General features: G+C 37.7%; 1 protein-coding gene across 6 annotated transcripts in view; it reads right to left on the bottom strand.

The window, feature by feature from the left end:
* Window positions 1-25,603, bottom strand: part of FUT8 (fucosyltransferase 8) — a 131,787-nt gene that overhangs the window by 97,430 nt on the left and 8,754 nt on the right. For 3 of the 6 annotated variants that reach the window (XM_052781958.1, XM_052781955.1, XM_052781956.1), the window contains exon 2: window positions 9,845-9,921. The gene's annotated coding sequence lies outside the window, so the exon portion shown is untranslated. Of the gene's footprint in view, window positions 1-9,840; window positions 9,922-25,603 lie in introns of all 6 variants that reach the window. The other 3 variants (XM_052781957.1, XM_052781953.1, XM_052781954.1) reach the window with 1 other exon arrangement.

Raw genomic sequence — 25,603 nt, forward strand, 5'->3', positions numbered from 1 at the left:
ATCAATATTAACACGGTTGGGCAGGAAGGTGCAAAAAGCAGTCTTTTAAAAATAGGAATTTGTGAAAACATCAGCACTTTTCCTGGAAAGGCACATATTCAGTGGCAGACTTGCAATGCCAATACTCACCCTGAAGGACTCTACCTTTAGCCTGACAGGTGAAATTCTACACGGGTCTAAAGAGGAGAAAGGAGTGATACAACTACTGCATAAGGAGATGCAACATGACCCTTGAATGCGCATTTGATTGGCTGAAAAGGAGCTGGTAATGCCTTGACGCAAGGATGGATTTCACAGAATTTAATATTCCTGTTACTGTTACACATTGTATTTTACATACTATTTGTGACAAAAATGTTACCAGTAACATGCTGACTTCGGTAAGGGTATGCGGATAACTTGTAAGCAGAGGGGAGTATGGTACTGAGAAATGAACTGGGATTCCTCTGTAATACTCTAACATGTTTGTTCCCTGAGCAATAAAATGAGTTCTGTTTGCAAAGCCAATGGCAATCCTTCTTTCATTTTTCCATCTAATGTGGACGTTCTTCTAAACAGTTTTGTGGCACTGCCTCTAATACATCGTGCCTCCCACCTCTGCTTGCCAAGCAGCCTTTTTACCACCAGAGAAGCTCGGAAAATCATTTCCTAAGCTATGTCTTCCCTTCTCCTAATCAAAGTCAGTCTTTCAGGTATCTGATACCTCAACCAAAGGCCACTGACAGAAAGCAGATTTATTTAGTTCACATTAAACAAGGAGAAGTGGGGGGGAAAACACAAGTACCATTACATTCTTCCTATGAGAATCACTCCAAATTAGATCAGTTTGTTTCAGGAGTGGTTTGTTACCACCCTCAAGAAAACTGTATACCATTCGTCATAGCTTACAGATACCAAAAGGCTGCAGCATGAACTGTTGAGTAGCTGAAGATACAAATGTAGAAACAGTGCACTAAAAATGGCAAAAATCGTAGCAGCAGTGGTGATTATGGCTGCTGTATGATACTGAAGACAATCATGGCAAGCATTGCACTTGGCACCAGTGAGACCATACCTCAAATACTGTGTTCAGTTTTGGGCCCCTCACTACAAGGAAGATGTTGAGGTGCTGGAGCACATCCAAAGAGGAGCAAGGAAGCTGTTGAAGGGTCTAGAGCACAAGTCTTATGAGGAGAAGCTGAAGGAATTGGGATTGTTCAGCCTGGAGAAAAGAAGGCTGAGGAGAGACCTTATCACTCTCTACAACTACCTGAAAGGAGGTTGTAGTGAGGTGGGTGTCGGTCTCTTCTCCCAAGCAACAAGTGATAGGACGAGAGGAAACAGCCTCAAGTTGCACCAGGGGAGATTTACGTTGGTTATTAGGAAAAAATTCTTCACCAAAAGTGTTATCAAGCATTGGAACAGGCTGTCCAGGGAAATGGTTGAGTAACCATCCCTGGAAGTATTTGAAAGACATGTAGACAGGGCACTTAGGGACATGGTTTAGTGGTGGACTTGGCAGTGTTACATTAACAGTTGGACTCAATGACCTCAAGGATCTTTTCCAACCTCAATGATTCTATGATTCTACGGCACAGACAAGGAACCTGCTCAAAACTTTTCTGAAACAGCACAAGAAGGGGAGAAAAAAAGGGGGGGAGGGGTGGGAAGAAATGCGTTTTGTACCATTCATATTTCTAGTTTACCACCCAAATCTGGCTTAAAAATCAGTTAGTTTGGCCAACTAATTATTATCTTGCTTTCAAAGAGTATTTCAGATCTCCAATGTATTTTATTTTTATGCCCTTGGTTGTGACATATTTTTGTTTGCAATTAATTGATTTGGTAATACATAACCAGAATTTCTACCTGGTTGCCAGAACACAGCAGCTTATTTAATTTCATGGGCTTTTTATGGCCAGCTAGGTTTTTAAGATGCTTTGAGAGCTAGTTCTTTCCTTTCCTTTTCTTATCACGTACTCAGAGCTACAAACAGAAGATGTTGCCAGGGAGGGGAGAGAGAATGTCAAGCTTCCACAAGAACATAGAAACAATAAATAGAAACTACCTCCCTGAACTCACTTCACCCATTCGTCGGGCCTCATGTTGGTATCCAAAGTCTCCTTGCTTTCTCTAAGAGTCTGTATCCCCCGGTACGTCCCCTTTCAGTGAATTAATTTTCACAGATGTTACTATAGTACCCTTTTCTGAGTATTGAAAGAAATCCACTTTCTGGTAATAATGTTCCTAATGTATTCCAAACAGAGATAGCATGAAACTGCATCAGAAAGTCAAAACCATGAACAGCAGCACCAGCATTTTAGTTATTCTCTTTTCCTCTTCTGGTAGAAGCTACCTTACCACCCAACCTTTCATCCTTTTCTTGGTTCCCTTCTTGTATAACTATGATATACACAGAGGTATTCCTGCAAGTACTCAGCAGATGGGGTTACACATTTTTTCTGCCCAGTGGAAGGACAAGAGGCAACAGATACAATTTGGAAGACAGAAAATTCCAGCTCAATTAAAAAAAAAAAAAAAAAGGAAAAAAAAAAAACTCATGAGGATTGTCAAACACCAGAGCAGGTCTCAGGTGATGTAGAATCTCCATTCTTGAAGATATACAAAGCCAGACTTGAGCAAGCTGCTCTAACAGAAGCTTCTATTCAGGGGCTGGACTAAATGGAAATCCCTTCCAACCAGCATGATTCTACAATTCACACGCACTGAAAAGATCCATGCAGTTTACATTACACAGACTACAGCATGAAAAAAGTTACTTAAAACACATTGGTTAATTTTAAAGACAACATCTTGATTCCAATCACAGTAACCATTAGGCAACTGAAATTGTAGCCAATTGCTGACAAAACACACCCTGAGGAACATCAATGAAAGATTATTTCACAAGACAGGGAATGTGGCATCTACAGAGTGAAACAATGTTAGCAGGAGACTTTTTTTCATTTACAAAACAATTTTGTTTAAATACTAGAGTTGGCTTTTTCAGCAAAAGCTGAATTTTGAAACTGAGACATGCAAAGCTACCTGTCCTGGTTTCAGCTGGGATAGAGTTAATTTTCTTTCTAGTAGCTGGTATAGTGTTATGTTTTGGGTTCAGTATGAGAAGAATGTTGATAACACACTGATGTTTTCAGTTGTTGCTAAGTAATTTTTAGACTAAGTCACAGATTTTTCAGCTTCTTATGCCCAGGGCACGAGGAGTTGGGAGGGGACACAGCCAGAACAGCTAACCCCAATTGGCCAAAGGAATATTCCATACCATGTGATGTCATGCCCAGTATATAAACTGGGGGGAGCTGGCCTGGTAGAGATCGCTGCTTGGGAACTAAGTGGGCATTGGTCGGCGAGTGCTAAGCAATTGCCTTGTGCATCACTTGTTTTGTATGTTCCAATCCTTTTATTATTATTGTAATTTTATTATTATTATTATTATTATCATTATTAGTTTCTTCCTTTCTGTTCTATTAAACTGTTCTTATCTCAACCCATGAGTTTTACCTTTTTTTCTTCCCAATTCTCTCCCCCAACCCACTGGGTGGGGGGAAGGGAGTGAGCGTGCGGCCGCGTACTGCTTAGTTGCTGGCTGGGTTTAAACCACAACACTACCATAAGTGTTATTCCTACAAGCAAACTGTTGAACTGTGGGCTTTGCTACAAATCTACATTCTTCCTATTTCAATAAATTGTTTTAAAAATCATGGCCATATCACAAGGAGGTTTTTAATAAAAAGCCTATTTAAGTTCAGCCACTTACAAGCCTATTTTTATATAGTACAAATGAAGGCTAATTGCAGTAATCACAATGCTTTCTGAAATTTTTCTTGAACTAAGTATTGCTAGGGTTAATTTAAAAAGCCTTCAGCGGGGGGGGAATTTGTTTATACAGACTTTATTAATACTGTCTCCAGCATAATCTGACAACCCACAAATTGATCACTAAAATCCAATGTTCATTGAAACTTTTTCCTATTGTTTGCATCAGAACCACACACTTTGTCCAAGGTCATGCATATATTTTACTAAAGCCATCCATGTGATGCAAACACATCAAATGAGAGAGAATGAATGGTTTCCAGATAAATTGCTCAACTAGTTAGTTACCAAACATGTCTGTTTTCAGCTCTTACCAATGCCCTTTCATATAGGACTAAAGTACAAATCTTCAAAACTTCTCAAGTAACACCTCAATAGAATAGGTTTCTTAAAACTCTAGAATGTGATACACTTTCCCAGGATCTGAATGATTCTTATAGCTCTTTTCTAAACCTCTTCCTACTTCCTAAGATTATTTCTGAAGACTAGACCTTCAACCTAGCTGTCATATACCCACCGTAGTCCATTAATATTGTACACAGCAGTAATACCACCTCCCCTCCATCTCTGCTGCTGGTTGTTTTATTCAAAAATACTGTCTCTAACCCGTAAGTGCAATCTACAATATTAGTCTCTAGACCTGGAATCACGCATTTGGCTCTATCCAAATACAAGTTCCTCAAGTAAGTTCAACTTGCCAAGAATTTAACAGTTAGTGATCACTTTATATCATTAAAATTACTATATATTTAAAACTACAACTTTTAGAGATTTATTAGGAGCAATATATCTCCCCAAGAGCCAGCAAAGACAATGACCAAGAACCCCCTGCCATGCAGCCTTAAGGGAACCTTCCTTAGGGTTTGAAAGTTCCCTGTTTGCTGACAGTTTTTTGGGTTCATTAACCACAATTTTAATACAGTTAACACGAGTTACAACAAATATCTTTAGGAAAAATCCATCTGATTAAAAGACAGTATTCATCAGGAACAATTTCAAGTGAATCACCCTATAATTAACCTATGTCCTGATCTATTGTTTTCTACATACTAGCAAGGCATCCAATTATTCTCATTCCCTTTAGAGTTGGGTTATTTCTACATTTGTTTAAAAACAAGAGGTAAAAAAAAAAACCAAAAAAACCCAAGACTGAAGTGCAAATAAGATTAAATTAAGATTATCCTATGGTAACAGGTTCTATCAATTTCTGAAGTGTTTATTAGCCACCATTTAACATAAATCAAAGACAGACACAAAAAAAGTACTGAACTATCAGTGTAGTATGATTACATCATTAAAAAAAAAAAAAAGCAAAGCCAAAACAACTGCAGAATATTTCTATTTTGTAGATGTAGCCTTGGCATTTATCCACATCCTGTTCTTCTCTCCATGAGAACTACAATTTCTTCTAATAAACAACAAAAAGTGGGCAAGAGCAACACCCCCAGTCTATCATTTTATCCAAATTGATAATATTAGGTAAAAATTCATAACACCCAGATAATTTCATCAGAATTGGCTATACCAACTCTCTGTATTTCATATTAAAAAAAACACAAAAACCCTGTGACATAGCTCCTCACCTATTTAACTGCAGGAACTTGTGAAGCAAGAAACATATTCCAGACAAAATAGACTTCTTGTCTGGCTATTTCCTCTGATCTTGTCTTCTCTAAAGAATTAGTCAACACTTAGTTTTAGTTTAATGTAACAGTTTAAGACATTTAAAATGGTATAGATTATCAATTATACTTGAAATTTGATTTGACAGGCACTATAAAAATATTAGTAATTTATAGCCAAATAATTTCTACGAGGTTACCATCTCTAATTCTGCCAAATTTACAGTCAATGTTTTAGATTTGGACTACTGAAGTTTAAAACTAGATGCATTCAAGATCAGAAGTTAATTGGTCCATTGGAAGAAAATATTTAAGCTAAAAAAATTTTAAAATACAAAATTTACTGTAATATGCAGAAAGAGATTCTACGGTGCTTCTGGGCATCTTTTGCAAAAAGCTGTTCTCCCCATGCTCCACTCACAAAAGAGATAGCCAATTAAGAAAAAAAATGGCTAGAAACTAGACATTAAATCATAAAATGTAATAAGGTTATCAGAAGGTTATTAGACCACCCCTCTCCTCTAAGATGAGATCACACATGCTCACGTGTCTTAATACTTTTTATGAAATTTCAAACACAGCCATATGCTCTTCCCAGTCTATTGCAGTGCTTCACAAGACACACTGCATTAATCTGCACTGGTAAAAATGTAAGCTTATTAGATTTTGTAGTGTTCCAAAAGACCTAGAACAGCAGCACTTACTCTCTGTATTAAATCAGCCTCGATTTTTTCAACCTCTCCTCATACGTCTTGGATCCAGTGTTCTGATCATCGGTACTATTGCCTTCTGGACTCTCCAATTTGGCAAGGTAATTTTGATTTGTTTGCGTGTATTAAGTGCATGGCTCAAAACCAGACATAATGAGATTGTTGACTCCACTTCTAACCTAAGCTGAGCAGAGGGATTTACACAGTGTTTTATGACAGTGCTTCCATTTATTTATCCTGGTATGATGTTAAATTTTCAGAACTTTTTTTGTGCATGATACTGTTGACTTAAGGTCAGCTCTTAACTCTCAATCTTTTTCTTCAGAACTCTCAGCCATTCCTTATTCTGTACTTGCCTATTTTATTTTTCTTTAATTTAAAAGCAGTATTTTAAACTTGCCCTTAATGGCTTGTATCCCATTTTTCCCAGATCATTCTAATTTGTTGGTTCATGTTAAATTCTAATCCAATCTTCCAAATTCTCTGCAGTCTCTCAGCCTTCTATCATTTTTCACTGCAGTAAACATGCAAGTCAATGGATACATTAGTAACCTCTTTTCTTGAGAGGTTTGAAAGACTGTTGTTTGGGCCGCTGCATCATAACTGACTTACATAGAACACACTTTTAATAAGGAATATATTTCAGAGAGCCAGCCAAGCAATAAGCCATCTTTCAAACAAGAATCCAAGCTAAATGACTACCAGAATAAAACAGTGAATGGAAGCCAAATGTCAGAACAAGAAACAGACTTTGCTGATCCTCAGGTGAGGGGGGAAACAGTAAGCAAGAAAGACAGTAGATACTCCAGAAACACAGAGGGATGGTCCACCTTTGATCCTGATAAAAAGGGCAGGGCTAGATCAGCAACATACCCTTCTGAAAGATACTTTCCTTTTCCATCAGGAATCATATGTTGATCTATTTAGATATGTAGAAATAAAAAATATCTATCCAAGATTTCAGGTGCCCCTACAATAAACCTTACAACTCAAAGGCTTTTTGCAGAGATTAGTTTATCTTCCAAAGCCTATCACAGATAAATCTAACTTACAGTATGTCCTAGAAAGGATAAGAAAGTGTTTTAGAATGTAATAAAAAATGCCTAGTTGATCTTTCTTTTTTAATAAACTACAAAACCACAGTTCATAGGTGGAATGGATTAGACCAAGAGTGAAATATGATGGGGGAAAAAAAAGCAGAAAGACTACCATGGTAATATTTTTACATGTGAGAAACACCAAGAAAAAATATTAAATAGGTAGATGGATTAAATACAGTTTTTCCCAGCCAGACTCTGATAGCAGAAAATAGTTCCGAATGCACTTTGTTATGCAATCTGACAGGAAGCAGGAATCCAACACAATCCACAGATTGCATAAGCAAGTAATACGGGAACGGTATCGCCTTCGCTCTATTACTTAGTTACTTGCCTCAATCTACCAGCACTAACTAGATCTCACCTAGATACTGAGCTCAAATCAGCTTTCCTCCACTGCTCAATCTCCCTTAGTAGTTGAGCAATGCATACAAAACCACTGGCTTAACTAGTGCTCCAGACACTGCAGTTTATAGACCTGCACAAATCCTCTTAATTATCCTCCCACATAAATTGGACAGAAAAGGCAAAAAGAGGTTTCACGTAGTTCTCAACCACTGTGCTTTGTCCTTGCTAAAGGAAGGACTGCATCTCTACAAAAGATGCAACCATCGCCACAGTGTACAGACAAATCAAGGTAGGGTGAACACAGTACAAAATGAAGTATAAAAACTAAGTATAAGCAAGCATATATGCATGCATCCAGGCTCACAGTTAAACCAAAAAAAATTTTTAATTTACAAAACTGTAAACTAACATACAGACAAATTGCTCTATTATGTAACACCATGTACAAGGGACCACCCAATTCTGATAAGAAGTGAGGTTTGGACAAGTCATGCAAATTCTTCATATGTACTCTTCATTCATTTCCAGGGCCTGGAGCACGCAGATATTCACATGGGCCTGGGCTGGGGCAAGGAAAGACTATTACAGATTTTCTAGTCATCTGCTAAGATTTTTTCCCTCCGAGTCATTGTTTCTATTCAGTATGGACAGGTCACTCCTGCCAACAGCAATGGCTGGAAGGGATGTGGTGAGATTAGCCAGTTCTAGTCTAAAGCTCTCACAGAAGCCACACCTGTTCTTCTCTAAAGTCAAATCATCCATTTCCAGTCTAGCAACTTTTAACACAGCGTTACCACAAACTGCTGGACAGATCCACTGACTGGCTGCTGCCTAAAGGGACAGGTTATGCTCCCACACTCTTTGCTCCTGCCTCCAGAGTCTCATTTCTTCCTTTAACACTTTCTGAATGCTTATCTAAGCTGATTCAACCGACAAACCAAGAAACAAAACTAGCTACCTTTTTGCTGGGTTTGCAAGATAAATCAGTTAATCAGTTTCAGCAGAGGTCAGATATGGAGAAGAGCAGGGTTCAGGAAATGGAAACAACCCCTTCCAGCAACAGTAAGCAGTTACAACACCTAACCCAGTTTCAAGAAACCCAACTGGAAGCAGGATGCTTGGAAAGCTACCACCATATTCTTTGTTCTGTCCTGGCCAGGAGGTCCTCGGAACATCATTTTAAATCTCCCACATTTTCTTTTTTCCTTTTTTTTAAACCATTCATTAAATTCTTAAGCTAACAAAGTACTTCAAGAGTTAAAACTGTATAAATAAATAATAAATTAAGAGTACTTCAGATGTCTTCAGCTTGACAACCATTACTGAAGTTGGGTGAACAGTGAAAGCATCTCATCTGCAACAAATTTGTTTGAGCTGTTAGTCTAATTTGTTCAATTGTGAAAGTTTCTTTAACTTTCACAACCTTCTTACCTTTACCGTAATTGACAATACTGATCATAACAGTCTTTTCTACAGTTGCATCAAAAAAGAACAACATCACAACATGCTTGGTCTCCAGGTTCACACCTGAATTCACATTTCAGTGAAGTTCACTTCATTCTTTAATCAACTTCTCAAAAAGAAGAGAGTTACTATTCTTCTAAGATTTATCTTTTATGATACATTTATTTAAATTAGTATTATGGTACTTGCATAGACCTTCAAAAACATAAGAATCTGTAGTATTAAGTTTTCAATACTCATCACCATTTGAGAAAATCTAGCACTGGATCTAGGATATCCCAGAGCACACATTAAAGCCACAACAGCTTGCTTAGTTACAGCTCTCAGAGAAACTTCATGGAATAGGGCCTGTGCCCAACTTCTGTAGAAGTACTGCTTGTCTCTGAGCATTACATGTAATATCTACAATACAGATGAAAGGGCCCAAAAATACTGCCAAAGAAGAAGGGCTTTGTACATAAGACAGAAGGTACATAATGTATCTATCCAAGAACTTCTCTTTTTAGAGGTGAGAGGCAAAGAGGAGAAGGGAAAATAATGGGTGTAAGGAGAAAAGAAAGGTGAAACGAGTGTCTGATTGACCCAATTTTCTCAGTGATGTGACATAAAAGCAAAGGACCTGACCTCTCTTTTGCAAAATTTGCTTCTTCCAGCTGACAAGGATTTATCAACAGAAGAGCAGTTTTCAGTTGCTGTTCAAGTAGCATAAGTCTTCATCTAGATTCTTTACACCTAGTTTTTGTCCCAGTCGACGCAACATCACAGAGGAAGAGAAGTACTTACCTACCAGCAATAATTATTTTTCAGATTAACACTTTTGGGGACTCTTCTTCCTCACTTTCATTTTGAACCCTAGGTAATTGCCTGAAAGTAGAAGATGAAAAAAAGATCATTAGTTTTCATCCTTTTTTTATCTTTATCCATGTTTTCATCCTTTGATTATTAAATGCAGCATTCAAGAGATGCATGCAAATGTTCTTATTAGAAATATTGCTCAGAATTTTATATGATTTGTGATCAGATTTCTTGTAGCAAAACTCTTACGAAAACAGACATTTATACATATGAACAACCTCTATTTATACTGAGGTTGAAAAAAATAGAAACTGTCTGCTTCATTGCCAAAAAAACCAACAAAGGTTAAGTATAGACCCTCAAGTCATCTGTGAAAATGAATTAAGAAAACAAGGGGGAAAAAAGCAGTGGATTCATTCTTGGGATATAGACAGCCAGGCTCTAGGGAAAAAAAAACCACTGAGAAAAATTATAGGATCAAGATCCTAAAACCAGATGCCAAAAATTAAAAGAGTAAACTCCTGAAACTGAAATACTTGCCACATGGAAAAGAACAGGCTCTACCTTTAAAACAGAGGTAAGCAAATTAACTTAGTTTGTACCACTTGTTTATTTATGTTTTTGTACATAACATAACATACACAGTAGACCATATATGACATAGTAGATTGCTTTAAGCAAATTCTTACTTTTGGATTATCAAGGCATGGAGTTACTACATCATTTTATAACAGTGGTCTCACTAATTCTGAATGGCTGTATACTACTGAACTAAGTGTTGATTCTTGGCCATTTAACAGAAAAGCAATCAAATGCTGCACATATCAGACTCTGAAACAGCAATAAATTGGATGTTGAAAAGCTAATTTGTGAACCTGACTTCAAGGAAAGGGATAAAACTGGGGAAGAAAAATAAATAGGAAATCAATTAAAGCAACAATAGTACCAGGAATAGTAGTGAAGAGAAAATGATAAATGCTTCAGATAATTGTCTTTTACTGCAGTGAGAATTCTGCCAAATTAATCTTATTTTTGAATGAAAATTAAGTGACTTTATATTTCGAAGAGAAGCTTCAGCAGCTGTACTGTTAAATGAACAAGGTGAACTGGCAACTCTAAAAATCTCAAAAGCAGCAACAGTGATAAAAATAAAAAAAACCTGAATTCTGTATTTTCTTTTTCATGTAATAAATTATTTAAAATAATCAGCACCTACAAGGTCAGAGCCCATGAACTTCCAAAAATGGAACGCCTGGGGGAAAGAGTGAGATAGCCTATTTTCATTTTCATTTGAGATTGATAGTTTGGGTATACTTAAGCTAAGGCAACACTAAATAAAAAGGATATAGCTTTTCCTGTGATAAAGGATCTCAGAAATCCAAACAAAAAAATACAACACTGTTACCCCCATGTATAAAAAGTAGCATCAGAGTTTTAGCTTTCCAGAAAAACTAAACTAGTTCTTTTATTGTACCTCTTATCAAATCAGTTACACTACCTGTTCAAAAAAAATAGAGGTGAAACTATCAGCTGAAGGTAAGTCAGGAAGCCAAGCAAAAATGAATATGGAGCCCCCCTGTTCCTAAGAGCTAGCCCTACAGTGAACCCATTAGAGCACAGTCTAGAATGATGGTTACTTTTAATTTTCTATGAAACATTATGCTGTATCTTCTTACAAGTCCATATTTGCAACCCCAATAACAGGTAGAAGGTAGCATATTATGTGAGCCATATATATGGAAAAACAGATTTAGACAGATTGGCTCACAGTAAACATGAAGTGGAAATGTTTACATTTCATGTAATGAAAAAAACCTACTACTAAATTTAGAAGTTGATTTATCTGTGAGCCACAGAATTACAGGCAGTACCAAAAGGCCAGAGTCCTACAAGGCTAGGCAATTCACCATGCCCTACAAAAAGCTCCCCAGAATTTTAAAATGTGGTATCCTAAAACATATAAAAACACACACAGAACAATAAAAAGAAAGCATGAATATTTGGGTCTTTTTTTCCACACTAACGTACCATTGGAGTGAAGTAGCTATTTAACAGTTGTTGACAAAGTGGAGGGAAAAAAAAACAAAGTTCCAATGTAGTTTACACCTCTCCTCCAGGAAAATTTGTCCACAACATGAATAATTAAAAAAAAAAGTAAAATTACAAAACAGTGAAACGTTACGTTGGTTTAACATAAAACAGTCCAGTCTAGCCTGGTCAAGTCATTTGTAGCTCCACTTAACAGATTCTACCTGTATGACAATGAAATTTTAATCTGAGTTCCAATTACTGTTTTGCAACCAACTATGCACTCAGTTTAGAATATATTCTTGTAGCCCATAGTCTGCTCAGAGTGACTCACAAAAAAGTAACAAATGCTGTACTGAAATCAAGATGCAGGAGACCAGCAATTTTTTTTTTTTTTCCATCCATAAATCTATTACTAGGAGGAAAGAAATAAAGCCCTTTGTTTTAAGATCATCACAACTAATGTAAAGTGACTGTCTATTCCAGCATCTTTTTATGGAACTGTGGAAAAAAATAGTCAACCTACTCCGAGTCATTCAAAACTTTAAAACTACCAAAAAGCTTACAATTTTCCAGCCTAATATCAATAATATATCCCTGAAAACAGAATTCTATAATATAAAAACTACAACTATTTAAAAAAATCTTTGCATTTGTTGTTCAATCACCTCAACAGTATTTACAAATATCACTAATTAAACAGTGGTGCCTTCCAGATAAATCTGCCCCTCTTGCAGAGATCTTTTTGGAGATAAAGGTCATGAAGTAACCTTGCAGATTGGAAATTTTAGATATATGCCCAATTCTGACTTTGAATTGCTGGGTGAACTGGACTAGTCGCTACCTTTGATTTTTAGAAAAATTAATCTATTTATATTTCCACTCTTAAGATAAGAGAGAATGTGGTTTTCTAATGGAGAAACAGTTATTTAGCTAAAACACTAACATATCTCTTATACCCATCAATCCATTTATTTGATATCATTGTTAGTCGCTGATACTAAGCAAGTTTCCTTAAACAAATATGGAAAGAAAGAACATCCCAGTGGAAGAGAGGGAAAAATAATCTTTTTAATACATATATTAAAAAAGATAGATATCTATGTAAGATTATCTATACATATTTTATATATCTATTATTTTTTTTTCTTTTTTTTTTTTTTTTAGTTTAAGATTCCTTACTGCTAAGAGCTAAAGAAAAGCTGGAATATACACAATCCATAATATGCAAGGACCAAAGCCAAATCACCTAGCTTCTACCGCATGCAGAAGAAAGGCTCTTGGGAATTAGCTGTTTTGCAGTGAAGTGCACAGGATTCTTTCTGCAGTTCAATTTTGTAGAGAAGGTTCCCCTTCAAACAAGCTTTGACTACCACAGGTTTGAGAAGGACATACAATTCTTCAATGGAACTCTATTTTAATCAAACAAGATACAGATTTGGAAGCATTATTCTTCAAAATTCCTCAAAACAAGCCTAAAAGACAGAGATTTCCTTACACTTGTTTTTCCCTATCAGACAGAACTTTGCCACTTTGAGCTTGTTCTAAGAGTACACCATTTTTAATGGCACAAATAATAATTAGGAGCAAAATTCAGTATCATTAAGTGTTTATCCTTACCAGAAGGAAATATAAAACAGTTGCTATAAGGTATAAAGTCCCTTCACGATACTGAAATTTTCACACATAATGTTTTCTCAAGTCATAAATCAAGAACAGTCAACAAAACTGATATAGCACGCAGACCAGTACATAATCCGCTGATTTCTTTCATGGACGTATTAAAGGGCCAAACTAAGAATTGAGTTTTTAAAAATATCCCAAATATAAACACATTTTTAACCTATTCACTTGCTAGGAGGTAGGTCACCCAAAATGTAATAAACCAATGTGACACTGTGCAGTTCTCAAGTTCTTTCCTGCTCCCCTCCTTCAAGACACATTGGCCCAACCACTTGACTAATTTTTCCCTTTTATTTAAAAAATATGTGACCCTAGCTGACACATCCCAATATTCCCAGATTACAGGTCACTGTTGTTCAGTGTCCCCAGCCCTACATTTTCACTTTACAAAGTTTCATCTATGCTACAGTGACATTGCCAATACATTACACACTTGCATGCATAGTGCAAATTTGAGGAAAATTTGGGAAAACACTGCAATCACTGGACCTCTCTTAGCTCTCTCAAATCCAGCAAAACATATGTTTCTTTTCCCCAGAGTCCCACTTCTTCTCAGCCATGTGAAGTGCCATCTGTGCTTCCCAGCCTGGCAAGCTAAAAATCTGCTGTCATTCATATCACCAGTGAGCAAATTAAAGGCAAAGACTGTCCTCTTTAATAAAATAACAAGACTTATGAATGGCAATCTAGATCACAGCTCCAAAGCGATGAGTGGCAAGCATGGTTAGTTAAAGGGTCATAGGGAAGAAAAGGTGGCAAACAGTAGAACTATCTTCAGAGCTTCCTTGATCTCTGTAAACTAACACAAAAACTATGGGGAGTAAAACAAGAGTAGCTGGAAATCTCAGAAAGTAAACAAAAATATGACTCAACTGACACAACACAGTTAGTGGGATACTGCATAAAGTTAGAAGGCATACCTGGCTCAGGAAGGACAGATATAGATGGTGGAGCAGGAAATCTTGTCTTGACTATCTAAGGTTGGTATACTTGGTCTGAGATCCAGAATGCAACAGAAGCCAAACACTCCACATAACATTAAAACGAGAAAGTTACAGTGAGAAGTGTAGATCTCCTATAAATTACCAAACAAGAAAATTTAAGTGGATGAGGGTTTGGAGGGACTGTGAGAGAGGTTGTTTGCTTCTTTTTGGTTCTTTTGTTTTGTTGTTTTGGGTTTTTTTTCTAGACAGCTAGCAGAATCATTCAAAGCACAAGACTTAATGACTTACTGGACAGGCCTTTCAGGAAGCAGATCATAGATATAACTGAGTTAACCTCTAGCTGGTAACTGGCTTGACTATTCGCTTTATGAAAGTTAACCTGGAAGGTTACATCAATATGCTAACTTCTGAAACTTTCCCAGACACCGAAATACAAATCAGCATGCTAGAACAAGCCCTGAAATACTTTTGATAAAGGCCAGCTGCACTCTTCCAACCTCTGGGAACAGTCTGAAGGTTATCACATGGCCAGGAAACTTCCAAACTGTCCTGCACATGCAGCTACCTGTTTTGAAGGTTAAGAGATTAACAGAAAGGACAAATCTCAATCCATGCCAGCTGTCCTCAATACCAGACAATTGGCCACTTTCTTAGTGTTGATGCAGCCAAAAGGGATTTGAAATCAAGCCAGCTTAAGGAAACAAAAACTAAGTGCAGATAAACTCTAGAAGAGTACACAAAACTAAGAAAAGGGGAAAGTAGTAACCATCTTCAGAAATTTAACCAAAAGAATGAGGAAATTTGGAGGCAAGGAAACTACACAGAGAGAACGCTCTCTCCAGATACAGGCTACTGAAAGTAAAGACTGAAAAAAGCTGTCAGGAAAGCCCAATTAAGAAAGTTGTTAAGTGAGAATACAGACAACATGAAGAAGAAATAAAGCCTGAAATGCTGACAAAACCTGTTCTCTTGAAATAAGGTCAAGAAACTCAGTAAGAAACAAACCTGTGTTTGAATTTGAGGAAGGGAATTGTTTATGCAGTACAGCCTCATGATTATTTGTTATGGGTTACAGTAATTAGTTCAAAAGAGAAAGCCTATCCTATCAAAAGACAAGGCTATGAATACAATGTTTGACAGTCCCAGCAAAAAAATGTAAGATCTAAATCAGCAAGCTTCACAGAAGGAAAAAGACAGTACCATGCATGTCACTGAAAAACAATACTGATGTTGAAAACACAAGAAGGAACATGGCTATAAGCCAAAAAAAAAAAAAGTCTATTTTATTTCTATTTCTTATTTATATAAAAAAAGCTAGCAGGCCTTGCTATTAATTATGAGGGATTATTTTCAACTGTGGGATTTAATTCAGTCTATCAAACTTCAGATATAAAGGAGATAAAGTTTTTTAAAAATTAAAAAATATACACCTTACTACTCACTACAAATATCAGCTACCCCTACAAATACCATTACTCAGTCTTTTAGAGTCAGAGCAATTTATATTGAAAGAGAAGTGAACACACAAGAGAAATACCAACACCAATAGAATTCCTAAGAAACCTTTATGTATGGATGGAAACAATCCATGTAGTAGCAGATTAAAAGAAACAAACAGCATCTTCCATTGTGCCTCAGATGCCTACCCTGTTCTTTCCTCTCTTTTTTTTCTTCCTTCTTAAAAGGTAAGTTCTTCAAACCTGCCCACATTGAGAACACAGTTTGATACTGCTATGGAAATTATAATAGGAATCATACATAATTTCATCTTTCATTTTAAGTTTTTCAAACAAGAACCAAATAAAAATCATAGCCTTTTATTCCAAAGTCTATTGTCAAACAGCTTGAGTGACTCTGCTTCTATTAACTGATTGGTCAAAGAGCAGTAAGGTGACATTAAAAAGACTGTGGTCAACTTCACTGCTGTGATTCAGAACCATACCAGCAGCTGTGCAGATTTCAAAGATGATATCAATTTCATACTGCTGCCATTGCTGCTCCACGGGAAGGCTATGAACAGATGCAAGCAGCATTCAGCATCCAGGAAGCTGAGAAAAAAGGAAGACACAACACTGCTTCCCTTGAGGCGAGACAGCGCTGCAGCTTCATGTTTATCAGACACAGGCTAATCAAAGGCAGATCTTCAAACAAAGGTCAAGACGACTATCAAAGCTGAGATTCTAGCAATTAATATCAAAGAAGTGGTCAGGGATTTTCAATAAGAAAAATCTGAAACACCTTTTTAAAATTTGTCTGTTAGGTGGCTGATCGTGCCTGATAATGAAGGAAGCTGAAAATTTCTATTGAATATAATTCCATCAGCATGAATATTACACAAAGAAATATGCAATTTATATATTTCAGTACACCAGAAAATGCCTTTGAAACTATTGCTCAATACTACACACCAAGCTTTGTAAAGCCTAAATGTTAGGGAAAAAACATGTACTAATACTATGGTCCATTTCATTTCAGAGAGGTTTCAGGTCTTTTAAGTTGCTCATATTTGAATAATTTTTTGACACTTCTTTTCCTTGAGTGTGCTTCACCACAAACAGACTAAAATAGTGTGATATTAAGAGACTATTGCTAAATGTATGCACAAAGGTTCCTCCTGAAATGGTTCTGTTATTTTCCTATCTCCCACTTTTACTATCCATTAGGCAATCCTGCATTCCTCTCTTATTCCTCTGATGATTAATTTATGAAGGAAATTTTTAGAAAATTATGTGTCTTCCCTACTTAGGGATAAAAAGCAAATATTTTTAAAGTTACATGTTGAGTTTAATTAAGCTGAATTTCATCTTTTTATGTCTTTCAATCTATAATGTATGAAAGAAAGCAAACAGACTCACTGCAGTGAATTTACTGTGGGTTAAAGGCTCCACAACAGAGTTCTTCATTCATTCCCAAAACAAGTATATATTGGTAGTAATTCAGGTTTCCCTACACCATCCTATGACTGTGGTATAAACTACCCTATGTGACCCGTATTAGATATAATCTGGTGTAATTATATAGTTCTGTATATATGTATATCTATATATGTATAATATGGATATGTACAATCTGTACTGTATCTATAAGCTAGTTTTCATAGAGCAAAGAACTTCATAAATTATACCAAGCATCACTTCCATTTTCCTTCGTAACAACAGCTTCACTTAGATCACCCTTTCCCACAGCAGTCAAGAGGTGCTGACGGACACCATGCAAAGACGACAAAGCGGTACTCAAACACCAAGGGATACAGAACTGTGAATTTGGGTTTTCTGCTAAATCCTGATCCCAGCAAGAGGACAGTAGGAAAGGAAAAGGCAGTATATGGAAGAACTCTGGAAAGCATGAAAGAAAAAACATTGAGACAATGTTAAAAAACATTGAGATGTAACCTTAAGCCTGATGCAAAAGCACATTTTGCAGTAGCTTTCACTATACGCATAGTTTTACAGAGATACAGTTTGACATCAGTGCTGTCCATCATTGAACTCATTAGAGAGCCTACTGGATAAAGAAGGACAAACTTGTCACTTCATACATCTCCATCAGAAAATAGAAAGTCTCAAGCTAAAAAAGAGCAAGATAGAACTGAGACACAAAATGTTTTGTTGAGGCTCAAACTGCATCCCCAAGAACTGATGACTCTTCCTTCCAAACATCTTTTCTCCACACACTACAAATGCTGACCGAGTAACTGTCACTAATTACACATACATAATAAGTGCAGCTTAGGGAAGACAGGCCCCTGCAATAGTATAAATGCCATTAGAAATCACAGGTTGAAGGACAATATTCCATTTTGGTTTACCACATTCCAGCAGAAACGTTTCACACTGATATATGTGCTACTAATACACCACAAAAAGTATTTACACTGATTATTCTTAAATACTGTCACACTGTATTTGGGGTGTTTTTTAATGCTAGTACATACTAACTGTGCACACCTAGGACTACCCACCTTCAAAAATAATAGTAAGTCTTCACACAGCACATCCAAACACAGCTGAAGAATTCTCAGATGAGAATCCACAGTTCATAACACTTTTTTCTCGATAATCACATTTGACCTAACATATAAATAAAAAATGTCATAATCTAGGGGCTCTGAGCTCTAGATACCCTTCAACACCAAGTGATGGCAGTCAATAAACACCACATTGATGCAACATTTTCAAGCAACAGCCAAGAAAAGAACTGTCCAAAGGAGCATTCCATATGCTTCCATTCCAAAGCACTTATGATTTCAAAAAGCACAGTTAAAGCTATCACCTCTTTTGATAAGATATGTCTAAGCCAGATAACGAAATAATCAATCTTGTGGTTGCATCTGCCAGGGAAGGTTAGAAGTTTAAGCAACAACAATACTACACATTTCTAAGAGACTTCAGGAGAAAAGCCACTAACAAAGGTTATCAATCTAAAGATTTCCTGTTTATGACTTTGAGAAGCACTTGAATAACAGAAATGGCACAGAGAAACATTAAGTACATACGCAGTTCTTTGCTGTCCTAGAAGTCAGATCAACGGAAACCCCCTCAAAATAAATGAAAAACTGTACTGGCTAAGTATGTTTGAGTTGCAGGTGCCACTGAATTACACCCACTATTTACTAACTTCTCAGCAGGAAACGATAATCTTCATGAACTCCCAGGATGCACCTTTGCTGTCTAACACAGTGTGAGGATATTGCAACACTTCAGTATCATGAGAAAATATATTTAAATAAACCTTTAAAGACTGTGAAAAAGTGTTTCTGTGTTACATTAGCTATATAAATATTAAGAAAGTCAGAGGAAGGCTGTTCAGGATCTGTATGGACTTTTCAGATAGTACTCTGAAATTAACAAGATAAAATTCTGCTTACTATTTTTTACATTTATTTTCAAAAATAACGATGCAATTGATACCTTGGTTAACATTTCTGATGGGACACTAAACCATATCTCCACCTACTAGCTTAGATTTTTAGAAACATAAAAAAGTGGTCATATAAATCTATAAAAACAAAAAGCCATCAAGATTAATCATTTATTTTCCTAAACAATCTGTAGCAAAACACATTCAAAATATCATACAGATGCCTTAACCAACATGGCATGACTTGACAATACTTGAAAATCATTACTACACTGTATCATAGCCAATTTTATGCTTGTCTTCTAAAATACATAATTCTTTTACAAATTTCTACTTTAAGGAGAGGGTGCTCTACCTGAGAAAGCAGGATGTTATTCAACCAAGAGCAAACCTGGAATCTGCCAGGTCAAAGTACTACAGAAAGGATCCCCAAAGTTAAGAAACCAGTAAATTTTACATTACATTAAAGGACCTATAAAGGACCTATCCAAGATCGGGGGGGGGGGGATAAAAAAAATACACATCACATCAACAAAAGCTGCAGATAAAAAGGATTTATATTTAATCTTTTCCAAATGACAACTGATGTCAACTTGACATAAAAAGTTGGATAAAAGGGTATCTTAATGACAGGTGAAACTCAATATTTTGAGTTGCCTAAATTGCTGTCCAGAAAGAATAGCATCCTTAAGTACTCAGTGCAAGTTAATTTCAACAATTCAGCATAAACCCTCAGGCACTTAACCTGAGAATTCAGTTAAAACTTCCTCAAAAAATAAACAACTTTCTCAAGTAAAAATACAGAAAACACTGCAATTATGTCTTCAGGTAAATTAATGAGACACCCTCATTTAAAAAATTAATTTCAATCATTCTACTTACCTGAACAAGTTGACATCATCCCAGTAGAAATACTGTACTGCTACCTACCAGTTCCCTACTTTTTGCAAAGCTGTCACTAGCGCTTAAACAATTCACTTGGCTATAGCCAATAGGTCTAACCTAGCATAAAAATTCCTTTACAGTTATTACAATTGATGACAAAAGCATGAGAAAGTTAAGTCCTATTACGTGTTAACGTATTTATCAAACGTTATTTCAACAAGAGCTAACCATAATTGCAAAAATTGCCAACCAATAATCAGAATTCTGTTATACATTCAGACCTTGAGCAATTACATGCCTCAGACATTTCAACTAATAGTTTTGTGCTCCCTCTGTCTTCATAACTCATTTAACCCTTTGTCAGATCTACTGCTTTCCATCCTGCATCTGACGTAAGGGGAAGAACATTATACATCCTCAGACTCTTTCTGTAAATTAAAAAAGAAAGACTATGACAAAGACAGGACAATGAAAAGAAGCTGATGCATATCAGACCATTCAATTAAATATAGAATTATTCCTACTGCTTATGCAATAAATAACAAAATGCTTGTAGAAAGTATAACTCAGACCCAGGAAGCCATTTTACAATTAAGACCCATACACAGCTTAAACTCTAGTAACCTGCACGCTCACAAGATGAGTAGTCTCAATATTGGTTTTGGCACAACTCTCTCTTTTCGGAATCCAGTCTCAACTACAGGCAAAAGTGTTCAATGCCAAAAGAAGAACATCCTCCCTTGAGAAAACAAACATCAAACCACAACACTGCAATGAAACACAGAATAGGTGAGGTTGAAAGGGACCTCTGGAGGTCATCTTGTCCAACCCCCTGCTCAAGCAGGGCCACCTAGAGCCAGTTGACCAGGAACACGTCCAGATGGCTTTTGAGTGTCTCCAGATGGCTTTTGAGTGTCTCCAAAGATGGTGACTCTACAACCTGTCTGGACAACCTGTGCTAGTGCTCATTCACCCTCACAGTAAAAAAAGCATTTCCATATGTTCAGACAGAACCGCCTGTGTTTCAGTTTGTGCCCATTGCCTCTTGTCCTGTCACTGGGGCCTACTGAAAAGAGCCTGGCTCTGCCCTCTTTGTACCCTCCTGTATTGATCCTGACCAAGAGACAGTTGAACATTTAGGAGTTAGTGATCCACATAACAGTTAACCTGAGTGGACACTGGCTGCAAGTTAAACTCAGCCAGCTAATTGTAACAGAAGAGCCTGCAAGCAGTTCCCCCTTGGTACCGGTGATTACGCCACCTGCATGGTCTTGCCTTTATCTAAAAGTGCAGCAAGAATTTCTCACAAGAACATCCTTTAAGAATAGAGTTGTTTTCTTGTGAGTGAATTACATCATAGCTCGAATGACCAGAAGGAAGAGCTTCTCTCCACAGACAGAATCTGCTCTGCTCTGCACAGTGCACCAGGGGAAGATCCATCCGGGCTCCATCTGGTGCTGCATAAATGTGGGGTGCCCAGCACCTGGAGAGATGCAAGATTTACTAGCTATCTATATTTCTCTTCTTTGTCTGCCTTATTAAAGCAGTTATCTTATTAAGCCATTTGTTGTCAGGCCTTTCTTACTGAGATCCAGAAAGTACGCTGCACTGTCTGTCTCTTACCTCACCCTGACTCCGGTACCCTCCTTCAGGTATTTATATACATTGATCAGATTCCCCTGAGCTTTCTCTTTTCCAGGCTAAACAGCCCCCAGTTCTCAGTCTTTCCTCATAGGAGAGATGCTCCAGCTGCTTCATCACCTTTGTGGCTCTTTGCTGGACTCCCTCCCATATGTTCATGTCTGTCTTGCATGAAAGAGCCCAGAACTGGACACAGTACTCCAGGCGTGGCCACACTGGTGCTGAGCAGATGGGAAGGATCACCTCCCTCAAACTGCTGGCAACACTCCTCCCAGTGCAGCCCAGGATACTGTTAGCTTTTTTAGTTGCAAGGGCACATTGATGGCTCATGTTCAACTTGGTGTCCACGAGAACCCCCAGGTCCTATTCTGCAAAGCTGCTTTCCAGCCAGTCCATGCCCAGCAATTGGGGTTGTTCCTCCCCAGGTGCAGGACTTGGCATTTCCCCTTGCTGAACTTCATGAGGTCCCTGTCAGCCCATTTCTCCAGCCTGTTGAGGTCTCTGAATAGCAGCATAACCCTCTAGCATATTAGCCACTCCTCCCAGTTTCGTGTCATCAGCAAATTTACTGAGGGTACACTCTATCCCCATCATCCAACTCATTAATGAAGATGTTAAACAGGACTGGACCCAGTATTGACCCCTGGGGTACACCGCTAGTTACTGGCCTCCAACTAAACTTCATGCCACTGATCGCCACCCTCTGGGCCCAGCCATCAAGCCAGTTTTCAGCCATCTCACTATCTGCTCATCCAGCCCATAATTCATCAGTTTCTCTACAAGGATTTTACGGGAGACAGTGTCAAAAGACTTACTGAAGTCTAGGTAGACAATATCCACTGCTCTCCCCTTGTCTACCAAGCCAGTCATTTCATCACAGAAACTCATCAGGTTGGTCAAGCATGACTTCCCCTTGGTGAATCCATACTGACCACTCCTGATTACTTTCTTGTCCTTCATGTGCCTGGAAATGGTTTCCAGGATTGGTTGTTCTATCACCTTCCCTGGGATGAAGGTGAGCTGACTAGCCTGTAGTTCCCTGTGTCCTCCTTCTTGAAGACAGGAGTGACATTTGCTTTCCTCCAGTCCTTAGGCACTTCTCCCAATTGCCATGATCATTTGAAGATTATTGAGAGTGGCTCACAATGGTCGACTCTCCATATACTGTCTAGATACAGCCAAGAAAATAACTTGCATAAGGAAAGAAAGATGGCAGGTTGCCAGACCACAAAAAATGCCTTCATAAAAGGGCAGTGGACTCAGGTATCCCCATAACATGGAGCATTTTCTGGGAAAAATGGCATGAGTGTTCCCTGTTTAAATATCAGAATTGTAGAGTGAGAGCGCACAGGCAAACCCTCAAAGTAAGACCAATGAGAAAAACTGCCACAGGAAAAAAAAAAAAAAAATTGTTTGAGTTTGTTTCAGCAGAGAATCAACTGTAACTGTGAACGGACCAACACTGGAGACATGCATCCGGCTAACTAATCCACTTAGGCAGGCATACAAGTCTGACAGTTCCCTTTCTATACTTGTGAAGAATGAGCAAGCCCACCCTAAACAGTCATAGCATTCAAATACTGAACCTGAGATTGATACAGTTGAAATAGATGTACTCGCAATCTACATAAGAAAATGTGCCATGAAAGCAGAGTCCTGGAAGTCCTAACTGATAGTATAGTTGGCCACAAAATTGTAACTGTCTCTGCAAAGCAGGAACAGCAGGATCTTATCTACTGTAGGACTTCAGGAAACAGTGAACTTGGAAGTAAGCAAAAATCAATGATCTGTAAAATGGTATCTCGAATTCATTCTGTGGAGAGTCTAGGATCAAAATGTCTCTGGCTGAGAGATACCAGCTTATCCTGTTACATCTCAAGACATGGTTTTATGACCTTACTGTCAGATTTCCATACTCGGGATATTTCCTATTCTTGGCCCAATAGCTTGAAGCAACCAGGGGTATACCAGAGATGTGTCTTCACCGTCCCTGAGGATAAACTGCAAGCGATTTTGTGCACACACATAGAGAGGTCTGAAGAGCAATCAACTGAGTAGAGACAAAGTTCTCTCAGCACTTCTGTAGACACAGAATCTGCAGAGTTATTATCTATCATTACCTATGCATGACACTGCAATATGTTGCACAGGAAAAGGAAACAAGCATTTTAAATTATGCTGAACTCTCTGTATCTTATATGTATGTCTAGCCCCTCGAGAGATCAACACTTCTTTGCTCTAGGTTATACTGAATCCCTCATCCTGCAAGAGCACTATCCATTGTAATCAAGTGGAGAAGGATAAAAGAGCTTTCTCACATGCATTCCAAGGGTCCTGCTGCCACTGAAGGAAAAAAATTACATCAGAAGAAGCCATCAACAACCTGCCAAGGGACAGCATCTCCTGCTCCCTAGGAAGTACACAATGCACACTCACATCTGCAGAGTTTGAAGATGTTGTCATAGGGTGTAATGTAAGCTGACATACTACCCAAATTGCCATCCACCTTTACAGCATGGTAGGGCAAACTTAAGAGTATTGATACCTAGTCCAGCACTACCTCACTGAAGTTAAAAGACAACAAAAGTTGCAGAGAGAATGTCTAGCAGTTCAACCCAAAATCCAGAGTGTTAAATAGGCATCTGCAATGAAGAACAACTCAAGGAGAACATCTTTCAATGCCATTGTGTCCTAAACAGTGGGCCACATCAGGAAAAAGGTGTAATTCATACCATCCCAACTGCTATAACTTGGAAACACCCCAAGCAATGGACAGATCAAAAAGTAAGACGTTGTACTGTTTAATAAAAAAAAATTTAACAAACCCAACAGAACTGTGAAACAGAGACTTATTTAATGAACAGAAATGTGAAGACATACATCCAGAAGATTATAATCTGTGAGCAAGTCTTTCCAAACCTTTTAAAAAGCTAAAAAACCCAGAGAACAGAAAAAAGAAGTGCAGAGACTATCTAAGCATACAAAAGCATGGCTCAATATCACAAAGGTGTCTCAGTGAAACAAAACCATTAAGTAGGGGAAACAATTAATATATTTTTAAATTTTTCTTTTTCTTCTGTGAATTCAAACCTTGCCCTAAATAAGGAACAAATGCTTGCCTAGACCGCTGAGAGAAACTAAAGACATAATGTGCCCTGCCATGATGGTCTTATACAACTGTCCTGGTTTTGGCTGGGACAGAGTTAGTTTTCTTCTTAGTAGCTGGTACAGTGTGTTTTGGATTTAGTGTGAGAATAACGTTGATAACACACTGATGTTTCAGTTGTCGCTAAGTAGCACTTATACAAAGTTAAGGATTTTTTAGTTTCCCATGCTCTGCCAGCAAGCAGGTATACAACAAGCTGGGAGGAAGCATGGCCAGGACAGCTGACCCAAACTAGCCAAAGGGATATTCCATACCATAGAACATCATGCTCAGTCCATACTGGAGTGAGAGAAAAACAGGAAAGAGAGAGAGAAGAGACACCATCAATCCACTACATACACTGCAACAGCAGAAACTGTTCAGTCTCAAGTATGCCATCATCTAATGTGTGAATATCCATACTGATTGTCAAACAGAGGAAGCTGTTTTGCAAAGACCCAAAAAGATACAAGATGTCAGCTAAGTACAGCTTATCAGAAACCTGTACACATGTTTCAGGTATATTACATATTTTATCACCATAAATAGAGGCACAGAGCTACAG

The sequence above is a fragment of the Harpia harpyja genome, chromosome 3 (genome assembly GCF_026419915.1).
Source record: "Harpia harpyja isolate bHarHar1 chromosome 3, bHarHar1 primary haplotype, whole genome shotgun sequence".
In the NCBI taxonomy this organism is placed as follows: Eukaryota; Metazoa; Chordata; class Aves; order Accipitriformes; family Accipitridae; genus Harpia; species Harpia harpyja.